This window comes from Chinchilla lanigera, unplaced genomic scaffold (assembly GCF_000276665.1).
Source record: "Chinchilla lanigera isolate Chin_1 unplaced genomic scaffold, ChiLan1.0 scaffold00062, whole genome shotgun sequence".
Classification (NCBI taxonomy): domain Eukaryota; kingdom Metazoa; phylum Chordata; class Mammalia; order Rodentia; family Chinchillidae; genus Chinchilla; species Chinchilla lanigera.
In genome coordinates, this window is record NW_004955463.1 from 13123337 (window position 1) to 13131471 (window position 8135).

The 8135-nt window shown below is 45.3% G+C and overlaps 1 long non-coding RNA gene across 1 annotated transcript in view; it reads left to right on the forward strand.

Moving 5' to 3' along the window:
• Positions 1 to 7397, forward strand: part of LOC102011096 — a 10467-nt gene extending 3070 nt beyond the window's left edge. The window contains exons 2-3 of the long non-coding RNA XR_001236627.1: positions 5379 to 5600; positions 6759 to 7397. This is a non-coding gene — a long non-coding RNA (uncharacterized LOC102011096). The remainder of the gene's footprint in view (positions 1 to 5378; positions 5601 to 6758) is intronic.
• The last annotated feature ends 738 nt before the right edge of the window (positions 7398 to 8135 follow it).

Sequence of the window (8135 nt, forward strand, 5' to 3'; positions counted from 1 at the left end):
ACAGACACAGGAGCCCAGGACCTCTCACTGCTGCAGAGGCAGCCACAGAGAGTGGCAGCAGAGATGGATGAGGGCCGGCAGCTAGGCCCTGCTCTTACACAAACTGCCTTCCTCAGCAACTCGCTGCCACTATCCGTTAATCTTCTTGCAAAGGTACAGTTTTACATTTCCTTCCCCGCTAACCTAATCTACAGTCTCCTTTATGCATACATGACCTGAGGTTTGGGGGATGGCACCGGGGGCATGTACTCACCAGGAACTGATCTGCCTAGCTCTGCACTACAGCAGAATTTAAGTATAAGAGGTTTCATTACACTTAGAGACAGGAAAAGAACATCAGCCAGTCTGTCCTCCCTACTCTCCACCTGAAAAGAAAGATCATCAATTCAAGGCACTGAACAGAATGAAAAGTATATGCAGATGGATATACAGATAGAGAGAGAGCCTATTACTAGAAGTGATACGTAATTAACACAAGCAGTTTTCCTACAACTAGATAATTTCTAAGAAAATTTAACAAATTTACTTACTTGCAACAGAAAAAAGAATCAGAGAGGTTTGAGGTGAAAGACATCTCTCTGTTTATACCCTGTCTCCAAACACACAGCAATACACACACACACCCCTCTTACTAAGTGCGTTTGGAATAGGTCCGATTCGCTTAACTCACATTTAAAAAACAAAACCCATTTGGTGATAATATTGTCTAATACTGAAAACCTCTTTCTGTTCCCAGCCTACGGAGACAGATTTTTGAGCGTGACTGAGACAGGCATATTGGCAAAAACATGAGCGCAGCACACACGCATACAAACACAGCCTTCCACACTCCCACCCACCGCCCACCCATCCTCGTGGGCTCCGTGTGCCCAAACAGAGACACAAAGATGCAAACATTCTGACATCACCGAGACGCTGGGGTGTGCTTCCTGCAGAGGTAACTGCTGTCTTCTCAAGGTTTCTATCTGAGGGATTTCCTAGCCACCTACAGTGATGTATGCTTCCCCGGGCCAAGGAAGAATTTTTGTAGGCTCTCCCCCTCCATGGTGAAAGCAGGGGTGGAGAAGGGCATGGAATTTGGGGATGGAAAGGCCAGCACAACCCCAGCCCACCTCACACTTGTGGTCCTGCATAGCATTTCTGTCCTGAGATCCACTCTATCAGAAGCCTTTTTTCTTCTGGCAAATTGCCTAAAGCTGTTGAAGAGTATGCATAAACGTTCCACAGAACCCAAGAACCGATGCGGACACCATTTGACTGTGCAGGGATAATTTTCCTAGCAGGGATTCTGAGCCATGCAGACGCCTTTGGGGAGAGATATTTTGGTTGAGGGGCTGTGGCAGACTGTGGTGTTGGCCCTGGCACTGGATCCTTTTCCCAGGGCTATGGTCGGCACCTGCGTGATGCTGAGGAACTGAACAGCGCACTCCCCACATTGGCAGGTCCTACTTCCCTGCCTCTGAACTTGGCCAAGCACTTTTCTTTGGCCAGCTCACCTCAAGTGCTCCTGCTTTGGGCCTTGCCATGAGGACATGTCCAACCTATTCCACTAATCTCAGGAAGAACGTAAGAGAAGGAAGAGACACACCAGAGTAGAACCAGGAAAGCCAGCTTGGGTGGACCTAGCCCCAGCCAACCTCGGCAACCTCAACTGCAGAGTGAGGAGAATAAATGATTGTCATCATAAGCCACGTTTTTGGTAGTTGTTACACAATGTTTTTGTGGCATTGTCTAACTGACTTAGAAGACTTCTGATATCTCTCAGAATGTGCTCCAAAGATGATACTCACTTTGCTATAAATGCAATCACCTGAGAGAGCTCACCTCCTGGGTGGAGTGCCATACCTAGTGGGAAGGGACAAAAGGCAGCAAGCAGGCCCTGGGCACACAGAGGATACTGAGGGAGGACAAGTATAACAAAGGCAACCTTTTCATCCACATTTCCTGCTACTGCCAGCTCACTCATATTTCCACCTGGAGCAGCATCTGGGGACCTGATGCTTCCCAACCCACACCCCAGTCAAGAGCTTCTGAACACAATGAGAAACTGAGGCCACCCAGTCTTTGCACACCAGGCATGTCCCCAGCGGCTGGACTGTTTCATCACTGTGCTCTGTTGCACCAGACTACATCTGCCTGTCCCACCACCCACCGCACCACCCACCGCAAGGCAGAAACAAGACTGCTGTGTAATTACACAGCGAGTTAAGAGGCAGGGAACAAGGACCCACCCAAGAGGGGAGAGGAAGGACAGGGCCAAGAAGAACGAGGAGCTTGACTGACACAACAAAACCCTGCCTGAGATGTGTCCTTGGCCAGTCCCTTGGCAGCACGGCAGGGACAGGTGGGGGCCGTGGTAATAAATCCAGGGAACATCTTCGGGAAGGCACGGAGGGGGTATCCATGGCAGTGATAGTGTTCCCAGGGCAGCAGGCTCCTATGACCCCTCCACATGTGGCCAGTGAGTTATGGGACTTCTCTGTGAAGAGGAGGAACATAGGTAACAGGGTAGAGCAGCTCCCGGAAAAACACAGCATGGCCCTCCAGACCCCAGGGACAGCCCCGTCCTTCAGGGCGAGTCTAAGACCAAACTCTGTCCCGGGTGCTCTGGGCCCAGTTCACACATATTGCAAGCTGGTCAGGGGCAAGACTTTGCCAGCAACACCAGAGAAACTTGGTCTTCTCTGCTCCTTTAATTTAACAAAGTAGTGGCAAGAGAGGGATGCAAGGGGCTGGAGATCGAAGTGGACAGATGGAGGAGTCACCTCTGAGACAAGCCACAGTTATGGAAACTGTATTCTTGTTCACATAGAACTCTAAAGAATGTGCCAAACACCTAGGCAAGCCAGCAAGTGGAGAGAAGAAAGCGGCACTGGAGGACTCCCGAAGGAGCGTTCTACCCTCAAGGTTACAGACTGAATGTTTGCGTCACCTGTGAAATTCTTGGGTGGAAGGGCCAGTGCTAATGGGGCTGTATTAGGAGATGGGGTCACTAAGAAAGTAACTAAGGAAATACGAGGTTATGAGGTGCCCTGAAGAGACAGGGTTAGTGTCCTCATAAGCAACACAGAGAGTTCTCTCCTCTCTTCTCTGTCTCTGTCTCTGTCTCTCTCTCTCTCTCTGTGTTCCTCTGCCCCCCCTACCCCGTCCTCCACCACATGAGGACACAGCAAGAAACTGGCCATCTATAAGCCAGGAAGAAGACCCTCGCCAAAAAGCAAGTGTGCTAGAACCTTGTTCTTGGACTTCCAACCTCCAGAACTGTCAGAAATAAACTTCTGTTATTTAAGTCTATAGTACTTTTTTTATGGTAGACCAAGCTGATGAATACACCCATGTACTTGCAAGTTTCAATTTTTGCTTTTGCTTTGAGCTGCCTCAAGACCTGTATCTTTCAGGAAACTGAGCCCTTATTTTGAAGGAACCCAATAAGTTCCTGCAGCTCCCCTAAGAGCTGCTTAAGGGACCTTCAAAAATGCTCCTGTAGAACAGTGGCTTGGAGAGAGACATTAGCATTGCTACTCAAGGCCAGAAATGAGCCTGTGGTCTGTCCTGTGTGAAGTGTCAGCTTACGTTTAGTGGGACGTGAGTTCCCTATCTCTGTGCCCCAGGATGAGAGAATCTTCAGAGGCTTCACCAGAGGGAACCCTTTCCCCCAAGAAATGGTAGACAAGCATTTATATGTTTTGCAAGAGCTATCTTTTGTGTTTTGATTTACACACTATATTTCCTAACAACAAATACACAATAAAATTTTCTAAACCAAACTATGCCAACTGCAGCCTACAGGTCAAATCCAGCCCACTGTGATTTTTAAACATAGTTTTTACATTTTTAAGATTGGGAAAATCAAAATAAAATTAACATAGTGACACAAGAAAACTGTGTGAATCTCACATTTCAGTGTTCATAAATAAAGTGTCATCGGAATGTGGCCATGTTAGTTCACTCATGTATTGGCTATGGCTGCTTTTGCACAATAATGTAAAATTAAATAGTTATGACAGAGACTTTCAGGCCCACAAAGCCTAAAATATTTACTATCTGGCCATTTACAGAAAATATTTGCTAGCCACAGCTCAAAACACACTGTAGGAATTGCCTACTTAAGGCAATCTATTAAATATGCCTTTTCCAAGAAGAGTTCCAGGTTGCTTTGGCTTTTGAGTTCTGTTAAATGAGGCACCCCTCATTTATGTATTTATGATTCACTTCCCTTCCACAGTAAGGGGATGGAGTTTTGGCTCCGCCCTACTGAGAAAGAAGCTTGGATAGCAAAGTCATCGTTGTATCCAGAATACACCGTCTCTCGGCCATAATCAGCTCTGTGTTCAGGCAGGAAGTGGAGAGGAATTTCCCAGATGGTCAGTGCTCACCTTCTTGAATGGCAGACTAAGGAGCAGCACCCACTGAGATTCCTTTTTAGAAACTCGCCATGAGAAAATGGAAAGGACATCAGGTGGAAGTCAGGCCCATCTAAGTTTAAATAAAAATTCCATCACTTACTGTCTGCTTGACAATAATTTACCAAATCTTTCTGACCCTCAATTTCATTATCTGTAAAACAAAGTAAAACCTATGTCGTAGAGTTGTCATAGTGACGATATGCTAAGATGATGTACTGGAAAAGCACCTCGCTTAGCAGATATGTTCTGGTAGCTTCTCCCTCTTCAGAAGGTGGTCAAGAGTTCAGGCTCTGAGACAGATAATGGGTTCCACTCTGGCCCTTTAGAATTATGAGGCCTCCAGCAATTCATCCCCATGTCTATGCTGCAGTTTCTTTCTCGGCAAGATGGACCTGATAACAGCTCTACCCTCAGGTGTGTTGTGAGCACTACAGAAGTAGTGAGAGCAGCAGTGGCTCAGGAGCCACATCCAGTAAACACAGCCTGTGATCACGGCCTGTGTCTGGAGATGCTTGGATGATGCTTTGACATAGTGCTTTGCTCACATTTGTGGAAGACATTGGCCATGAGTAGAGAATCTCAGCCCCTCTCCAGATACACCTACACCTTACCTATGAGGATGCTGGCACCAATCCACAGGGTCTGTCTTTCAGGAGGCCAGATGACATTCACAACACCTTCTTCTGGAGCCAATGCCTATGTAGATGGGTGCAAACCAACAGAACTTCCTGTTCTTTGTTCCTAAGGCCCTTGGCTTTGAAGAGCAAGGTCCACATCTGGGAAGCTAGAAAATTGGACTTTAACTTACTTTCTGTCTACTCATGATCTTACCTAAGAGAAAATGAGAGCATACATTGGCCCCAGAGTCATCAGAATTGGCTTGATTTTCTTATACGCAAATGCTACTCACCCTCCTGTCCCCAGCTCACATGGGACCCTGCCTTAACAATCTTTCCACTCTCTTCCGTAAAGTACCTCCTCCCCTACAGAACTTCCTTCAGACGTTGATCAGAAAGCACTTATACACTGTGCTGTACAGGACTTTGCATCCTCTGCTCAACTCAGTATCTCTTCAGGAGGCAGCATGGCTCACAGGACAGAAGCATCAAACATCTGGTGGTTAAATGAATCCATGAATGAACAAAACACAAAGAGGAACTGCAAAGAATGTGGAGCAAATCCTTAAAAACTCAGGTACAGCTGAAAAGCTCTTGAGGTGCCATCTGAGGGCCAGTGTGGCCTGCAGGTGACCCTGGAAACTCCTGCTTTCCAGACTGGTGCACTGGCTGCCAGAGTCTGGCTCCAGGTTCTCTTTGGCCGCCTGGGTCACCCAGGGAGAACACGCTTCCAGCTAAAACCTGGAGTGTTCCCACATAATCCATTAATGTAAATGATCTGTCATCTTGACCAGTAAGGTTAAAGCAAATACCTGTTATAGGAAGGATCTGAAGCACCACAGAGTAGCACAGAAAGTTCAAGTACAATTGTTTTCTAAGAGAGGTCGAGTTCACCTTGTGTCAGGCTAACAGTTACCGATTAAAGGAGACAATACTATAAATTTCGCTGGCTTTTAAACTCCAGGTACACCTCCCACTCCGTGCCTCCTTTGATTGTAAAATAGTATTCCTAGGCTTCAGAGAATACAGACCCCTTTACAATTTTTTGCTTCTGCCCCTTAGTATACCCCATGTTTGGTCGTCTTTTTGTTTCCGCCAAGTACTTCATTATAATACAGTCCATTTCCAGAAAATGGCTGGGGTGGCCCCTGGAAGTGATATCACTTACCTTTGTTTTTGTTTTTATTTGTTGTTTATATTTTCTTATTTTGAAGATATCTTTTAAAAAAAAAAAAAACTGAGATGGCTGCAGTCTGCATTTGGGCCAGAAGGGGGAGGCTGGAGGAAATGGAGCCTTGTAGGTCTCCTGGAAAGTACATTATGGGGGAGGGGTGTGGGGAGAGGGAGGAAGGAGGAAGGGGGAGGTAGGGAGGGGAGAAGGAAAGGGAGGGATAGGGAGGCGGGGAGAGGGGGTAGTTAGAAATGCAGAGGAGGGGCAGTGAAATCAAAATAATTATAATAAAATAATAATTGCAGCCATCATTTTCATTTGCTCAATGTTTTACATATGTAGTGGCACTTAATCCTCACAACAGCCCCAGGAGGTAGGTATTAATATCCCCATTTTTCAGATGAGGAAATCAAAATGCCAAAAAAAGAAACCCTTCAAACTTTCAATTTGTGCACTAATTTAAGGCAGTTGGATTGCTGGGCTATAACCAAGTCATTTCATAAGTAAATACTGGCGGGTTGATGTTTTTTTCTTTTTTTAAATTTTTAATGTTCACTATTCCAGGCCCCAGGTCAGTAACAGAATATGTGGGAAGTCTTTAAAAATACCAGTGAGAGCATTTGAAAGAGCACAGCTGAAAACCACTACTTTTCACACCAGGCTTCATTCAGAGTTCAAGGCTGTACATTTTTCTCCCACACAAATTCAACAGAACACGAAACCACAAGAACTGAGTGTTTTCCAAGTCTGAACCACGGAGTATGAACTTCAGAAACAAGCTTGAGGAGAAATGTATTTGAAAGTACTTCTCTGAAAACCTTTGCAACTCAGTTTCCTGGCTTCAAGGCCCTTGAATACTTCCAGATATTTAACACATACCAAGTCACCGGTGGCATTCAATAAATATTCAACAATGTGAATACTGTGGTCAATTTTCTGAGGGGTCTAAGACTTGCTAGAATTTTCCAGATGAATCATTTCTGCTATGCAGATCCCACATCAAGACCCGTTTCATATCTGCCTCCTTCGTCATGAAATCCACCAACGCTACCTGCCCGATCCAGCTTCTGAATGTCCTAACCCATGGTCATTTTTCTGTGTGATGCAGCTCTGCTGGCAATACGTGTCCTACAGAGATTTCCACCAAGTAAGGATTTATTAAGTGTTGCTGAAGGGATAAATAAATGAACTTCACAGACTATCTCTACATTTAGGTTTTCTTTCAGTATGAGGGTTTGGGATTTTACAGGGGGTGGGGGAATAGGGGCTTTGGATCCTTTTTTCCATTATATTTCAATTGAATTTGTCAAGAGGCTCCAAGTTTTATTTTTCCAACATGAATCACTGATGATCTAACAAATTAATTACCCATCCATCCTGCCCTACTGAGTGAGGTCATGGGAGAATGGATGGGTTCAGCCGACCTCCTTGGGACTGGAGTGTCACAGCCCCCATTTACAAACTTGAGTTCAATGCCAAAATTGCCAGTTTAGGTTAGAATCAGACCTAAATGTATCTTATTATACACAAAGGCACACAAATGCAATATGTCATCTTTAATGGTTCAGAACAAAGCCTAAAAAAATAGTGTCCTAGCACAGATGAATTTTATAACCTTTGATATATGGCTTTCATTATTAACAATAATTTCTGTAACTGCATCCAAATTCGGGAAGACACCCGATGAATATTAATTTTATTTTTGATTTATTTTCTGCTCCCGGTGGCTCCCTCTAGGGCAGACCTGCTTTCCCAGCGTCCCTTTGGTCCTGAGATCCTACAACACAACCTCCAGGGTGGAATTCTCATGGTTCTGAGAGCAGCCAGCTTCCAGGAATATTGCATGGTGGCTTTTGCTATTCTGCTTGAAAACAAGAATCCTTTTTCCCCCATTGCATTTTCTTACCTCTGTATATTTTACAAAGATTTCCCCCTCACACG